The sequence below is a fragment of the Dermacentor silvarum genome, chromosome 2, assembly GCF_013339745.2.
Source record: "Dermacentor silvarum isolate Dsil-2018 chromosome 2, BIME_Dsil_1.4, whole genome shotgun sequence".
NCBI lineage: Eukaryota > Metazoa > Arthropoda > Arachnida > Ixodida > Ixodidae > Dermacentor > Dermacentor silvarum.
This window is the reverse complement of record NC_051155.1, coordinates 36,403,430-36,420,816: the sequence shown is the minus strand read 5'-3', so window position 1 is coordinate 36,420,816 and position 17,387 is coordinate 36,403,430. Positions and strand designations below refer to the sequence as shown.

At 46.0% G+C, this 17,387-nt stretch overlaps 1 long non-coding RNA gene across 1 annotated transcript; it reads left to right on the top strand.

The window, feature by feature from the left end:
• Window positions 1–2,877: 2,877 nt before the first annotated feature.
• On the top strand, window positions 2,878–6,809 carry LOC125942974 (uncharacterized). Its single transcript, XR_007465455.1, has 3 exons — window positions 2,878–2,988; window positions 3,698–3,899; window positions 5,431–6,809. It is a non-coding gene; the product is annotated as an uncharacterized LOC125942974 (long non-coding RNA).
• Window positions 6,810–17,387: the final 10,578 nt, after the last annotated feature.

The following is a 17,387-nucleotide window of genomic DNA, read 5'->3' as shown; positions in this document are numbered from 1 at the left end:
ACGTGACGTGACGTCATCGCTCCGGGGAGTTTTCTGTTTACGACTGACAGATTACGCTCGGCATAAACAGCTCCGCTGCTAAAAGCTGGTGGCGCGTCGGACAACGGGATGTGGAATGAATGAATGAATAAACCTTTATTTGAAGCAGTGAGTTGGCAGTCGAGGTGGGAGGGTCCCTTACTCCAGGAACCCTCTGGCTTGGATCGCCCCCCGGGCCCGGGCGACGAGTTCGCGCAGGTCGACCAAGGTCGCAACACTACATTTGCTAGTAGGTACAGCGTTTGACCGCTGGCGCCACGCTGCGCCGCTCGCACGTACCGCGTTTCTAGGTGGTTCCGTTCACCGAGGGCGCTCGAACGCAATGATATGGGGCGCGATCTTGTATGCGTTCCAAAATGGAACGGAGGCGTTCCGTTCCATCGAGCCGCACAGGATTGGTCAATTTCAACCGCGACGTTCAAATTGACCAATTGTGTGCGGCTCGATGGAACGGAACGCCTCCGTTCGATTTTGGAACGCGTACAAGATCGCGCCCATGGTTTGCACGAATGCAGCCCTTGGTAGCGTGGCTGTATGGCTGAGTGGTTACGGCGCTCGCTTCCGGATCTTGCGTACGCGGGTTCGAAACCCGCCTGCTCTGGCTACTTTTTATTGTGTTTTTTAACACGAAAGTGTTTCATGCCGGGGTCCACCAAGACTTCACTAACGTATTTCCGTCACGGAAATACGTCATACGGAAATACGGAATGACGTTCTTACAGAAAAAAAAGTTCCACAAAGAAAGAAACCAGAAGAAAAAGTTCCACAAACATGCAAAATTTGGAAATCGAACCCACGACCTCTCGGTCCGCGACGATAGATCGCCGAGCGTTTAACCCATTGCGCCACAAACGCATTTGCAGAGAGCTACACAGACGCGCCTTATATATCTAACACTCCTCCGTGTACCCGCGCTCTTGCTCGGGGCGGTGCCGCCGCCTACGAGCAGAAAAGAGAAGTACTGCATTATGACACTAACGCGCACCGACAGTGAACGCTTCGGTGGTCTCAGCACTACGACGCCTCGATGCCAGCATTCGAAGGGACGCTGGCATCAAGAAGCACTACCAACGCCACCTAGGTGGCGTTCACCGTACTCAGCACAGCGGAGCGTGGCCTCCGCAATTAGCTCTGAAAATGTTTCTGAAGTTGATCGCGGAGGCTGCAATTACGACGCGCTGTACGCGCTGATTTGACTCGGTGACGATTCAGTTACGTGCTTTGTCTTGTGCGTTTTTTTTATATCACGCTTTGCCCTTTTTTTTCTCTCACTGTTTGCCAGCGCGGTCCGCGAAGCGGCGGTCGTTGGGGTGTTGCGGAGCGCAGCGTAGCAACACCCCAAATAAAAAAATGTGGTTGATCCCTCTTATATAGGAATCCGTATAGAACACGAAAGTGAAACGTGTCTTCACAGAAGTAGTGTAATGTTTATTGCACATTGATATATAATGTCTATTGGTGTTTTGTGGCTAAAGCGCTTTTAGGCGTTGATGCACCCACGCTGACGCCTGGTGGCACGTCTCCTCCATCACGACTACCAACGTCGATGACCATGAGCAACCGTCGTGCATATGGAAGCTGCACTACGCTGCACACGCTAGCACAACGCGAAAGACGAAGCACGTGACTGACACACTAATACAACCTAATACCTAGGTGGCGTTGGTAGTGCTTCTTGATGCCAGCGTCCCTTCGAATGCTGGCATCGAGGCGTCGTAGTGCTGAGACCACCGAAGCGTTCACTGTCGGTGCGCGTTAGTGTCATAATGCAGTACTTCTCTTTTCTGCTCGTAGGCGGCGGCACCGCCCCGAGCAAGAGCGCGGGTACACGGAGGAGTGTTAGATATATAAGGCGCGTCTGTGTAGCTCTCTGCAAATGCGTTTGTGGCGCAATGGGTTAAACGCTCGGCGATCTATCGTCGCGGACCGAGAGGTCGTGGGTTTGATTTCCAAATTTTGCATGTTTGTGGAACTTTTTCTTCTGGTTTCTTTCTTTGTATTATGTTCGTGTACATTGTAAGAACGTCATTCCGTATTTCCGTATGACGTATTTCCGTGACGGAAATACGTCAGTGAAGTCTTGGTGGACCCCGGCATAAAACACTTTCGTGTTAAAAAATCACAGCATATCCAAGGGGTGAATGATGATGAGTGGGCGAAGCTCCGGAGGCATAGAGTTTCTAAATAAAAAACCTAGAGGGAAAAGTGGCGCTAGTGTCTACGGGGGTTCTCCTGAACGTCGCCTCAACCTACATGGGAATGATGGGAAGTACAGGCTTCGGATTGACTTCTGTCTTGAAACTGGTGGCGTTTGCATGTGGCGCAGTAAACGAAGCTGTATTAAAACATTTTCGTGCAAAAATTAATTTTATTTATGTTGTGTTTTATATAATGCATAATACATTGAATAAAGTTTGTATGACTTTGAGATTGAAGCATGGTTTACCACCAGGGTATGCATTGTTCTGCCTGATTTAGCGCCATTGAATAATTATTTATTTACTTTCACAACAGCAATAACAACCGTGCATGTGCTTATATAAAAATACTCATCAAATATTTATGGAAATAAAAATTTTGTATTATGAGAAAAGTGTTGCGCCTTTGAGAGAAATGTTACAAGTGTCGTCTGCTACGACGCCTGCTCGCTGCGAACGCGGGGAAAGTGAACTTTTCTCGCAGACGGTACGCACTTGCGAACTCTCTCGCTCTTTCGAAAGGCTGCATCGGCTGTCACGATTGATGAACGCCTTCGAGTACTTTTAAACACATCTGCTGCAGTGCTATCTTAGACGCTTGTGGCCTCTTACGAGCATGCTTTACTATATTTTATGTTGACGTACCGCTTCTTCTGAAGTGCGCGCCAGCAACTGTTACGTCGTGGCTTTGCGCTTACCCGTTTTGCGACAGCAGACTACAGCCAGGAAACAGCAACCTTTCTTACCACAAGTAAGTTTGTGTTCTCAAATGTCCTGAAACAACCATTTCAATGAACACATGCAATGAAGCCCTCAATCAAATTTGATTGTCAAGCCAGTAGAAGAGCAACTATGTAGCAAACAAAATGCTTTATGCAAGCAGTCAGCAGTCTTTCCATTGCACTCTGCATCATGAGCAAAAAAATATTACTGGCAGCTTAATTAAACACCCAGCATATGTCTGCAGCTACACTTAACAGCTTTAAGGCTAGCAGCATGTACAAGAAGCCAAAGTGCTGTAGCAAAGCAGAAAGTTGCATCTACGTACTGACCACACAAAAAACGACTGAACGAAAGTTGTTAGGTGCAATGGTAAGAGTCAGGAAGAGAGCAGTGTGGATCAGAGAGAAAATGGGGAAAGCCGATATTCCGTTTCATATTAAGAGAGAGAAAAAAAGGAACTGGGGCAGGCCATGTTATGCATAGGGCATATAACTGTTGGACTATTACAGTTACCGAATGGGGTGCCAAGTGAAGGGAAGCGCAGTCGAGGTCGGCAGAAATTTTGGCGAGGTGATGAAATTGGAAAATTTGTGTGTGCAAGTTGGAATCGGCTAGTGCAAGACTGGGGTAATTGGAAATCTCTAGGAGAGGCCCTCGTCCTGTACTGTACATATAAATAGACTGGTGATGATGATGATGACTGACCACTTTCTGCACTTTTTGTGTTCAATAAACAGGTTTCCAATTGACAATCCCATCCTCCTGCAAAAATGGCTTCAAGCCATGGGTCTGAGAGGCTTTGCTCCAACCAGACGTCATGCTCTGTGCTCTGCCCACTTCGAGCAATCTAACTTTTGCGGTGGTCTACAACGACGCCGACTGCGTGAAGGGGCAGTGCCGACTTTGTTTCAACCAAGCAGTGACAACACAAGGGTAGAAGTATGTTTGTTTATTTCATTTCAACTTTCAATTTATTTTCACTGCATACCAGGGAAGAGAAAGGTGTAGCAGATCCCAAAACGTCAGTCTCTCTCAGGTCCTAAAGAAACATGGAAAGAAATTCACAAAGATTGTTAGCAGCTGCGAAGAGCAAAACTGACATTAAAGAGCAAAATTTATGAATATATGTTGCACAATATAAATGTTCTAGCAAAACATGGCAAACCCCTCCAGTTCACAGTAACGATGATTTCACATTATGTTTTTGTCTCGAACTCACTATGTTCATGCGAATGAACTTATCAGGGAAGAAACTGTCTGATGGGATCAAGAATACTGAAGAGTACTGACACAATTTTTGTCCCCTTTTCTTTCTTTGTATGTCTATTCCAATCTAATAACCAAGGTATAAAGCTTCAACCCCTCAGGCACACAAGCAAAAATTATAGGTTCCTTTGACTTGAACACTTGCAAACACATGCCAAATTACATGTGTCTTCATACCACTGGTAACTTCACAGGAACAGCATGTGTGACCTTGTGGGATGTCAAGCTAGTGATGCTTGTGCCAATCACCAGATGAAGCATACACTGAGGCCACATTGCCAAATTACCCCATCCTAGCCATATCACATGAACCATATTCATGTTCTGAAGAAAGTGAGGGGGATGCTTTAGGTTGCAAGAGAAGTGATGGCAAAGAACAGTATAATTCAGCCTCACTGCATACATGCTGCCCCACAGGACGAGAAGGCTGGGCTAACTTCAAAGGGCAGAGATCCTGTCATTCCTGTGATGTCACTGTTGGTGGACACTGCGCTTAGGATGTTTTAAAACATTCGTATAAAAGGCAGATATGAATCATTCTTGTGCACAGTATGAGTTGAAGTTTCGTATCATGATTACTGGGTCAAATGGCATCTGATTTTCAAAAAACTTAATTTTATAACATAATCCTAGGTGAAAACTAAATTTAGCTAAGAACTATTTATAGTTGGGGAATTCAAATTCAAGGGCGGTTAAGAAAAGGCCTCTGGTTAATATATACAACCTGGGGCCGTATTCTGAAACGTTCCACTTCGGCGGTAGTTCGCCTTTCGCCCTCAGGCGCGCACTGATTGGCTGGTTGAGCAAAATTGAATGAGGTCGGGCTATATAGTATGCAACTGCAAACACCAACATAGCCGATTGTATGGCCGATTTTATATGTGCTGCAATCAGAATTCTACACAGCACAGATAAACAAAATTATAATTAAATCAAAATTGCAATTGCCTACAGCGACCAATTACTGTCCTACCAAAACATTAAGTAATTACAGAAACTAATACATCTTACTTTACCAATATTTTCCTCGAAAAATACACTAAATAGAACAAGCTGGCCTTGCTGTTTTAGTACGTCCACTGAAACCCTTCACACACGGATGAACTTTAGTAACACAATATTTTATATTGTTATACTATGCTACACTATTGTTATATGCTTTTTAAAATTGTCTTTTGTCTTCTACCCTCGATTTCTTGTGAAGGCATCAGCAGCAACACTTGAAGCTCACTCGATGTGTTCACCGGAAGGATGGGCAGCGTTGTAATCAACCAACACGTTGTGCACAAGATTTTGGTTGCTCAATGCTGTGTTGCTCGCATCTAGGTCTTCTATGAAGTGCACACTATGACATAGTTGCCGGGCCTCAAATGAGGAAGCGCATGAAAACACGGACACGAGAAGAAACGAAGACGAAGACAAGCGCTAACTTTCAACAACAAAATTTATTTCGTCTGTCTTACTGTGTTTTGCAAGCAAACCAAAAAACTGTGCTTGATTGTCCTATTTTCCTTTTGCTACGATTCCTTCAACTGTCAATCTTATGTAAACCCTGGCAACATTACAAAAATGAATGACTACAGCGACACATATACACACTGCATTTATGTTAATACTAATCTCTAAACTAAAAAGTATAAGGAGTCAATTTCATGCGGACATTAACCAAGTTAAATTGCAAGGAGCAATGACAGCACGACACCACCACACACTTCCAGGTTTTGCAATGCACCAATTTTATGAGCAAGGAATTGGTCAACCTCATTACTATAGTGTTTTTCTTTCTTCATCTGAGCTACAGTATTTGAAACGCACCATTTTCTTTTTCAGTTATCACATGCAACATTCTTCCGTCAGTCAAGTGGCACTGCGTTAGTAAACTAGACAGGAAAGTAAGAGCAATCGCAAGCTGAAATATAAATGAAAGCTGCAAGCTTTCATATAATTATGAATGTTGTGCGCCGGAAACGTATGCTGCATACCCCCATAATCTAACGAACGTAGCTGGTACGGATTTCTATGGGCTCGTGTAAAAGCGAGCGTACTTGACACACTACAACGGAACCACAACCGATCAGACATCCCACACGTAAGCCATCACTAGATGCAGTATCGCGACGCGTTACAATGATCGCATACGCCGGCCCGATCAGTCATCCCAGGAATTTTAATGAAATCCGCCACTGAAACTTATTTGTGGGGATATGCCACGTTTTCTACGTGCTTTAAAGGTTTTAAGCAGAGAAGATGTGCGTAGTACTGTGCTTTAAAAATAATTATGGGGTTTTACGTGCCAAAACCACGACATGATTATGCGGCACGCCGTAGTGGGGAACTCCGGAAATTTGGACCACCTGGGGTTCTTTAACGTGCACCTCAATCTAGTACACGGGTGTTTTCGCATTTCGCCCCCATCGAAGTGCGGCCGCCGTGGCCGGGATTCGATCCCGCGAGTACTGTGCTTGTATGTTACCTTCTTTTCGATCTTCTGAAGTTTGATAAAGCGGCTAACGCTACGGCGTCAACCTAACACACTTAACAAAGCAGGGTCAAAACAGTCAAAACACGTTCTCTCACCTTTTACGATGCCGTCGCTTTCTCGTCAGGGCTTCGTCAACACGCCGCGACACAAGCATCGTTCCAGTCGCTAGCTCAGCACGCTATCGCCATAGAATAAAGAACCCTATCGCTACTTCGAGCGACCGAACAAATACAGAGAGCTCGAGAGTTTTGCGCCGCACTGCCCCACTGCGGATTGTAGCAACTGCGCTTGGAGCAAAACTAGCGAAACCAAAACTGACAAAAAAATACCTGTAGACTAGTTCGCCAGTCAACAGAATACCAATCCGTAGCCTGTACTTCCCATCATTCCCATGATAGTTGAACGATCGCAGCGCCACATTGCCCTCTAGTTATAGTAATATGAAACTCTATGGTGCCGGCGAACGTGGGCGGAGCCAAACGTTGGGCGGAGCCTACGCGACGTCGCTATAGACGATTTGCAGCAGCCGGTTTGTGCAACTGAAATCAGATGGCGCCACCGGAGCGCCGCGCGGATTGGACATCTCTGGCCTTGGGCGCGCAAACGAAACTACCATTGCTCAGTCGCGAAAGCGTAGCCAGCGGCGTTTAACAAGCGCGGTTTGTAAAACGTCGAACAATATTCTGCTCCATGTGGAGATTAAGAGGGACAACGTGTGCTGTGGTCGGATGCAGAAACTGTGATGGCGACATTAAGCTGTGGAACACGTCGGTGTGTGAAATACACGCGCCACAGCTGCATCAAGAATGCCCGTGCCCGAGGCCGTTTTCCATGCGCCGATTTCCTCAAGGAGAGAAAAACAACCTCACCCGACAATGCTGGATAGCGAACCTACAGAGAAAGAACTTCAATCCAGGCACATCGGCAAGAGTAAGTGGCAGATCATAGTCTCGAATAAGCGAACGCGCTCGGCTTGCGGAATAGTGGAAAAACTTTTCCCATCATGCGCTTGCTGTACATTAGAGAGTTTTAGAATAGGGGCCCCAAAAGTTTGGGGCCCCAAAGAGCTTTGCGGGTGTTAGCGTTGGGGCATGCAAGAGTGAAGAGTTTTAGAATAGGGCTTTGCGTTTGCGAATAGCGTATTGCGCTTGCAGCGCCACTACGGTGTCAAAGAAAAACTATTATAAATATTAAAATAAACTATACCATTTTATGATAGGAAGAGTAATTTTGACTTTCGTGGTTTTGCGTTTAAATACAATTGAGAGGTTATTCTATTAGCAGCAAGCAATATGTTGCGCCTAATTTTGATTAACCAACTTGACGTGCCTTCACCAGCCAAGCTAATCCATGTTAGGCCTACGAGCGATGAAATAGACAATCGAATTCGGAATCAGCGGCGTCTAATGAATCAATCTTCATTACACACGTTAGTTGAGAGAAAGCGATAACCGCAGTCACTTCTCTTAGCTTACGAACTTCACGCGTTACCAAGAATCAAGCCGAGTTTGGTACTCGGAGAGCCGTCGCTTCGATGGGTGCCGCCATGTTTGTTGACGCAAAGCTTTTGGGGCTCCCGCTAAATCGGTGAAATAGCGTGCCCAACGCAAAACCCAAGCGCAGTTAGCGTCTCGCGCATGCGCAGTGGTGTCGACGGTATTTCTTTGGGGCCCCAAAACGTTTGGGGCCCCTATTCTAAAACTCCCTATTATGGTCACCGTGCGTTGTTTCCGTGGCAGAACACAAGCATTAGCGATGTCGTATTGGAACAGTCACCTGCTATCAGTGATGTTTATCGTTAAGCGAAATTACACGCCACGACGTGCGTGATATATATGCGCCGGGATCGGTGCCAATTAAGGCGTACTAGTTGTCGCGTGAGAACTCCTGCAGATAAGATTGGAAAAGTGCCATCTGAATCGCATTTTTAAATCGTTTAGCTTTACGAATTCCTGCCTGCGCGTCTGATTTTACATATGTTGGTTTCGCTGCTGTATCGGAGGCACGGTGTGATCAGAACGTAGACCTGGCGTTGTTTGTGGCCAGCAACAGGTGCGCGAAAGCTCGCTGTGCTGACGCTGTAGGACAAAATAATTGTTTCAAACAAGGCTAGAAGCGTTGGTTGCGTGTTTATCGTTAAGTGATATACAATAATGTCACAATTTCGTGATGTCAAGAGAAAGCATGAAAATAAAAGTAAATAATTTCAAACTCACCAGTTTGACATTATTTGATTAGTGGCATTTTAAAGTAGTGGTAACTACAAATCAGCTGTTTCCTTCTGCCTTGTGTCTTTCAGGGTTCCCCTAAAGCGCATGCTGAATATATGTATTATTTACTTGAATTTTCATAGCCTCTTTTGACATCGCGAAATTGTGACATTATTTAATTGACACTATGAAATTATGACATTATTTGTGATTATGGAAAAGACATTGGCAGCACATTGCTATTGCCTTTTTTTGTCACATTTGTGGCAGTTTGCAATAAGAACTGCATGCGTTACCCATGTGCGTGCTTTTTATTTATGTGGACTCCTTTATTCCTATGTTCAAATAAAAGCAAACCATTGTAAATATTACATGAATCACCCTTTTCTTTCAGGTATATTCTATTCACTTTGTTGATGGGCGTCCAACCAAGGACTATCCCTACCCAACACTGCAGCTTGGAACACAGCTTTATGCTGCAGATGCCATCCTTGGATTGACACAAAGCTTTCCCAACATTGCCACTGTCAAAAAAGGTTGATTCCCTCTGCAAACCCCTTGTAGTTCTGTGCAGGTTTCCCATCTTGGTCGATTGCCTTGACCATGTAGTCGTAGACAACTGAAATAGGGGAGAAACATTTGTATGTACTGTGGTAATAAAAAAAATGGCAATGAAAGAAAGCTGATTTTTTTATTTACTCAAGACATCTGCAGATGTTTAAAAGAACTAAAATAACACGATAGATAAAGTCTTATATTAAACTGATTGTTTGGATTTATAAATTATAGTTCTGGCGTTTCAATAATTATTACATATTTGATTACTAAGCTGGTGCTGGTCTCCTATGAAGAGTTTGAAAAGTTGAAACGCGAGCTCTCATTTATAAAACGCTTGAGTTACAGCCAAAGTTGTGCCCCTGTCACATGACCACTTTCGATCGCGATCGAGCCTCGATCCGGCTCGGACTTTCGATCGCGATCGAAAATGATCGCTGCTACACAGTCCAAGGTTTAGGATCGTGTTGTTTGGGCTCGAACGCTTTAAGTGTAACTAAGTCCGAAGCAATTAATAAACGTGCCTAATAGGTAGTAAAGGTACAAATCAATTTACAGAAAAATTAATTTTTCATTCGGTATATTAGGTAAACGACGTGCCACGTCCGCCGATTCTGATCGTCTGCAAATCTCAGAACAACGTGCATGGCGTCGACGCAGCACAAATTAATTTTCAAAATTATACGTGCATAAAAGTCTTTTTTTTTTGCACTGTCGTTAAAAACGGCCTTTTTAGAGGGTTATTTCTTCGGATCTCTTTCTTTCTCGTTGTACCTCGTTTTCTGTCACACTGAGCTAGAAGCTGCTTAATTACGTCGGCCTCCGATCGAAATCGGACACTTCGATTACGATTTGCGGATCACGACCGACTGGATTCGGATCGAGGCTCAATTGCGATCGAACGTGCCCGTGTGACAGGGGTTTTACTATGAAACAACACCCGTTCGGGGGCATTCCGTTAGTACATCCAACAAACACAATCTGCCGCTCTGAAGTCAACTACGCAAAACTATTGCGTGCCCGCCATACTGGTGAATTCTGCAGAGGTCAGTGCACCAGTATCGAGGCAAACGCTTACCTCAACTATGTCGGAAGCTAAAATACCAGCGAGCGAGATGTCAACACACAAGCGGACACGGATTTTTCACTCGGCGCTCAAGCATACACATTCGAGGCCGTCAAGCAAAGCGCGAGAGGCTGGGCAACCACTTCAAACAGCTCAGATCGTAGCTTAAGTACACCGCACTAGGCACAAAAAGAAAAAGAACTAGCGAACTGACGTGAACGCCGCACAAGAGGCCTACATGAGCTTGAATCGCTCGGCGCGAACGAGCGACGCGCATGCACGATGATCGAGCGCCAGAGCGCTCCGGCGCGAGCACATACAACGTTAAAATGACAAACAATGGTTCACTTACATGATCATTGAAACATGGGCCAGAGCTTTGTGTCGTCGAACCAGCCGCTGTCCATCTGTGGACCCGAAACAACGCCGCTTACCCCACCGTCGCCCATGAATACAGCAGTACGGCTGCTTCGCTGGCCTTCCACCCAAGGCCAGTCATGCCGGCGCAATCACGTGATCAAACATGGCCGCGCCCGTGCGCCGCTGCTGAAAACCGTCTATAGGGCCTAAAATATATCGACGGTGCCTACCGCTGTTTACAAACATGGTGTAGGTCTATACGGCGCGCGGCGACAATGGGTGGATAGCAAAATCTCGGTTGTCGCAAGGGATTGTGGGGTACGGCGTATTCTGCTACAACTTCCGGTTCGAGACCACGACGCCGTCTATGCCGCCGTCACTTCATGCCCATGCTTCACGCGCTTTGGCTTTTATATACTGCGTAACTTTGGTGAAAAACCACGATATAACCATCGCTGGGCAGTTCCAAAACATAGGTGTGGCTCCTTCGTACTTATGTTGGCATGAGAGCGATATTGTGGGCGATGGCGACGAGCGACGGCTTCGAGCGACGAAACGGGCCGTCGCGCGAACAGATCGCTTGTTGTCGCTCGATCGCTCGGCTCTGGAAATCTAGAATTCGTCGCTATTGGCTAGCGACTAGCCAATAGCGCGAAGTCGGAACTGGATATACATCGGTCAAGTACTACCGATTGTCGCGCGGAACGAGCAAACGACTATATTTTGATACGTGTAAAGATAATAACGTAGTGCAAGACCTTTAGAAATATTAATGCTACTCTTTGCACTAAAACACATCAACTTAAATTAATAAAGCACACGTAACGCCAGTTTCGGCGAGTATTTGCTGCCTTCATACCGGCAACACCGGAGAGACGTCGCTCAAAGTCGTCGCTCGTCTCGTCGCTCGCATGTGGTACGACTTGTAGGCGACGAGTGAACGCGACAGCCATCTCCGTCGCGTCGCTTGTCGCTAGACTCGTGTATTTTTATGTGGCAGGTATTTCATGCCCTAACGTGTCTGTGTCGCGTCAAATAGTCATAACGTTTATCAAGCGCAAACGTTTGTCGAGCGGATATAAACGTTCGTTAACTTAGAAGTAGTTTTTAATAAGTGGTAAGTCAACCTAATAAGTGGCTGTTGGTACCGCTTCCCATAACAAACCGTACAGTCGATCGCTTCGTCCGCTGTTTTGTCTGCAGCGGTGCACAGCGCGCGCAATGTCGTCGGCTGCTGTGCCTCTCCCGTTTTTTGTCAAGAGACGCATGTCGTGTATAACTGCAGAGAGAAAGCATTCATTTAAGTATCTCAAAAGTGCACGAATTATTTTGACGTTACCTCGCCTCCCTCTTTCGTGCAGCCTCAGTTGCCTTTTCGTTGTACCGGAATGGAGACGGCACATAATCAATGTGCTGAGGATCCTTGCTGGGTGCACCTGTGTGTATTTAACTGATTGTTATAATGGGGTATCTGTACTAGAACGTTAGTAGACGAAGTTATTCGCCAAAACACTTGCCTGTGGCGAAATGATCTTCACATATTCTGGCTCCTACGTTCGGTACCCACAGCTCGCCGTTCTCGGTCACTCGTTTGACGGCAACTGCCCATTTACGTTTGTGCGCTCCATTCCATGGAAAACAAAACACTTTTTTTTTTCCTTTCACGGAAGAGTTCGCGCACCCTAATGCCGAGCAGCCAACCATAACCACGTTGCTGAAGCGTGTTTTCTTCGCGAACAGCGGGAAATCGTACTGTAGAAACTGCTGACAAGGCTGGACGAAGCAACAGAAGCGCTGACCCGCGAACCGGAAGTCGCTAGCTGACGACATCGTCATTTTGCTATTCACCTATTTTATCGCCCTTAGACTATACGGAACCTCACGGCGACGGCAGAAATGCGCCTGCAGTGTCCATATAAGCAATAAAATAAAGTGGGGGCCGCGGGGATAGTGCCCCCGCCGAACTTTCCCGGTGAGGGCGTAGCCCCCGCCGGTGGTGTTGCCGTCGCCAGAACAACGGCAAGCAAGGAGGTTCAGTAGAGACTATTAGCGTAATTTACTCTGCACATTTACAAGGTACACCAGGAATGAGTGCCAGGACGCTGACAGGGTAGGCCATTGTGCCCACGGACCATTATGGATAGAGTGAGATGGGCATGGTCCTCATATTTGGTCACGGGCCACCGTGGAGGCATTGCTAAGAAAACCCACGACTTGCCCTAAGCACCCCCCAACCAGTGGCGCAGCCAGCAATTTTGTTCGGGGGGGAGGGGGGGGGGGGGGGGGTTCACTTTGCAGCGTGGCTTCCTCCTTATAGAATTTGTCGAGGGATCAAATACATGAATAATAACTGCATAGTCGTTGCCAATGCCATTGTATTAATAGATGCAAACGAATTATTGAACGCTACGCACTGTCACAACCAGTAAAAATGTATTTATTTTTTAACGCGACAGCGTTAAGGACCCCGTGTCGCAGAAAATCCGGCGTCGGCGTTGATGTCGGCGTCCGTAGCGGAGAAAAATCATCTCCAACCACCCCGACCGCGCAGGCCCTCCACGTGGTGCAAGGTTTAGGTGAACAAAAATTGAATTTCTCAAGTGAAATCCGTCAGAAAAAATTGTAAAGTACGACTTAACCACAGCCTACAGACATGGTGGCGTCGTATTGTAATTTGAATGTACGAGAAAAACATAATTCTGTTACGAGGAAACTGAAACACCCCACAAACACATTTTCCAGCATTTATAACAGCGGCGCGCTCGGGTAGTTTACTCGCGAAAAATGCATTCCAGATGGCGCTCGCATCCTCGGCAGGTTAGGGAGCCTACATGCAAGCGCTGTTTGTATGTAGGCTCCCTACGGCAGGTCAAATTGGGACTTCACCTGCCTAATGCGTTTTGGACACGCGCGCGCGTCGGGGCAATAGCAAACAAATAATAAAAAAGGTGCTAGGGCCTTCACATATTAATATAAGACGACTTATATTGCCCCCTGGAAAAACGTCTTCCCATCAATGCATTTCTGTTTAAAAGTGAAGCCGACTTTAAGGGGATCGGTGTAAGCTTGGTCTGTGTAAGCTGACTTTCACACGTTCTGTGTTGCAGTGATGTCGACTGAAAAAAAAAATGCGATGCGAACGGGGCCCGAAAACGCTATCGCGTTCCACTCTTAAAGGCGAAGCTTAAGCATCCTCCAATTTTTTTTCATAAAAGAATATCTTCGTATGTCCCAAAAATTGTGCAGGCATAACTGATATCAATGCTATCGCTTTTTTTTTGTCTATTTATTAAATAAAGAAAATTTCACGCCCAACTTTAGAACAATATCAGATCGAAACCAGCAAAGCAGTGCATGCAGCTGATATGAAACACGTAAAGGCCATGAAATGAGCAAGTTGAGGACAAGTATTTGGATGAATCTTTGTCATTCAAGAGCCTTGTTTACATTTTTGTACATGTGCAACGGCCAGAAAAAAACCTCAACGACGCTGTCTTTCGTTGCAACGGATTGCGCAGGAGCAGCTGTTACCGGTCGTGTATTGTAATTGCACCGAACTTATAGTCGCAGCAGTGAGTACATATAAAAAGCAGTTCTGCAAAATACACATTAGAAATGCGACGATAGAATGGAATATACAAATGCGAAGATACAACTTGATAAAGGGCAAAAAAGTGTCGCTGGAAACAAAGTTCCCTGCTTGTACACACAAAACCTCGCAACAAGATATTTAAGTATATAAGTCTTCAATAAATCTACGTATCTAAGCAAACGTCACTGTATATAATGCGTCAAACAAGACATATCTGCGCAGTCACAGATAGTAAACTTCATGCATATAAAGACAGACGATCCAGGCAAGAACAAAACTATGATCGCAGAAATCGTGATATATACTTTGGGCATGCTGCGGTCGCGACAGCACGATAAGAGTAGAATAATAGAGGAAGATGCAGAAATCAGTACTAAAATGTGTATTTTAACTGCCTTCACTGCGGCAACAATTATTCTGCACCCAAAATTAAAGAAGGGTATTGCTTCGTTTAAAAAAAAAGTAAAAGCAGGTAGCTAAAAAGGAAAGAAAAGGACCAACGAAGCTGTTACCTAAATAAGGCGGAAACCACGCAAATATTCTTATAAGCGTGTAATTTTATACGTTTTCACTCGTCCATTATAGCGGAACGGTGAAAGCCCAATTATTTACTGAACTGAAATAAAACGCTTGGAACGTAAAAACCCGGCGTGCGGCACACATCTTCACAAAAAGCAAAAGCCACAATTTGTGAATTTTGTACAAAATTGCAAATACTGTAACGCTTTACAATAAACGTTTATATCCAATTATGCGCCTTTGGACAATGCTTGACAATTGCGCTATCTCAAAAGGACGCCCGCAACGCCTGCGGTCAGTTCGGAAAGCACGCCAGCAAGCCGACAGCGGTTCGTCAGTGGCCCTGTCCAACCACGAAAAATTACAATGAAACATATATACTGACCTTAACGGTATGGATTTTAAGATGCGATGAACGCACGGGTACAACTGAATTTAGGTTGAGTCCTCGATCAATAGCACTTCTCGCAAAAAAAGAAAAAAAAAAAGTATCTCCGAACGGCTGATCAACACGCACGATCAATACGAAAGACCTGGCTTTAGGGTTGGAAGTAAGGAACTGCAATGACGTCGAAAATACTCTCTTGCTTCATACTTGACTTGTAGCGCAAGAAAATGGGGACAACTAAAGTTCGCTGCAACTATTTATTGTCCAGTTTCATGAGTAAAACGGACTCTAAAGTGAAATGCTCAGACTCCATACACTTTGTCCATGTCTGTTGCACACCTCATCGCTTCCGCCGATGAAAAGAACCGCAGACGATCCAGGTACGTTTCAAGTACGACGCCATTTTTAAAAGGTCGCATGATGACGATTTTGTTGGATTCTGTGACTGGTTGGCAGAGTAACATTAGTATATTCTAGGCACTATAGCAACACAACCCCGCGCGGTCCGTGTGCCTTTGTTGCCAACTGCTGTTTTTTTTTTTTTTTTTTTAAGTTGTATCCGACTATAGCTCTCGCTACCAAATCCTAAATTTTACGACTAAAGTTGGGGGTGCGTTCATTATGCGAGTGCGTTCACTACGCGAGTAAATACGGTATGTCTAGGCGAAATCGCCTGTGTACAGAAAACTATCATCATCAGCATTGGCTCGAGTGTCTTGTTTTTTCGCTGCTGGCTCGTTGGGGCCCCTCGGGTTGCGCTCGTGCCACTGCTCCCGCGTTCGTCATCTTCCACAGCTGGCTGCGTTACCGCTCATCATTCCAGCGTTTAAAAAAAATTAATTATGGGGTTTTACGTGCCAAAACCACGATCTAATTTTGAGGCAAGCCGTAGTGGGGAACTCTGGAAAATTTGGACCACCTGGGGTTCTTTAACGTGCACCTAAATCTAAATACACGGGTGTTTTCGCATTTCGCCCCCATCGAAATGCGGCCGCCGTAGAATTCCACTTCTCTTCTGTCGTCGTAATGAGCAGGCCACGTTTTCGGGGGTATGAGCCCCGTAATGCCCGTCTTAGGGGGTATGAGCCATTCATTGTTCGTGTCCTAACGCACGCTCCACCGGCGCGTTAGGACACGTCTTCAGTTGCTCCTCTGGGTGTGGTAGAAGGACCTAAGGTCTAACGGCTAGCGCCATTAAAGACACTTAAAGGGAACATTAAGGTCGCCTACAGTTTTTCTCGCACTTGACCTGATACGAGGAGGGCGAGGGAAGGGGGCCTGGGGTGGCCCCATACTAGCACAGAAATAATGGGAGGGGAGGGGGGACAAGTTCCCGGTGTGCCACCCTACCCTCGCTACGCCACTGAAACCGGATGACGCCGAAAAAGCGTGGCAGCCCTTCTGTACTGCGCGAGTTCAGCACTGAACTTGTACCTTCACTGCAGCAGAGCAAACGCATAATTCGTGGCGATTATATCCGTTCGCGGGGCTCCTGCGTCGAAGAGTTCAAACATCACTGCCACGAAACAATACTGTCAGTATGAAAACTTCGTTGTCTGAGGCATAATAAAGGCTTGTAATTACATGCCGCCAGTAGCGGACGACCATCTAGAAATTACTGCAGGCTTTGAGACATGTTGGCAACATCGCGCTGATACGCAAACCACGGTGAAGCAAACTATCTTACCTGCTCGTCGGTTCCTTTGGCAAGTATTCCGGAGCAGTTTGGTTCAGAGCCAGCGTGGGAGCTCCTACTCGGCGGGGACACTATCTGCGCGGCGCGAAACAGTATAAAGATCATAAAAGATGACTGACCATGTATCGACCAGCGGCTCGGCACGATGATGCAGCTGTGGGAAATCACTGCGCAGGTGGCCGAGCCGGTGCTTTTGCGGCGGGAGTCAGAGGGAGAACATTACGGTTGACGAACGGTTATCTGTGTTATCATAGACACTAGGGCACGCCTCACTGCATGCTCAATTTTCTCAG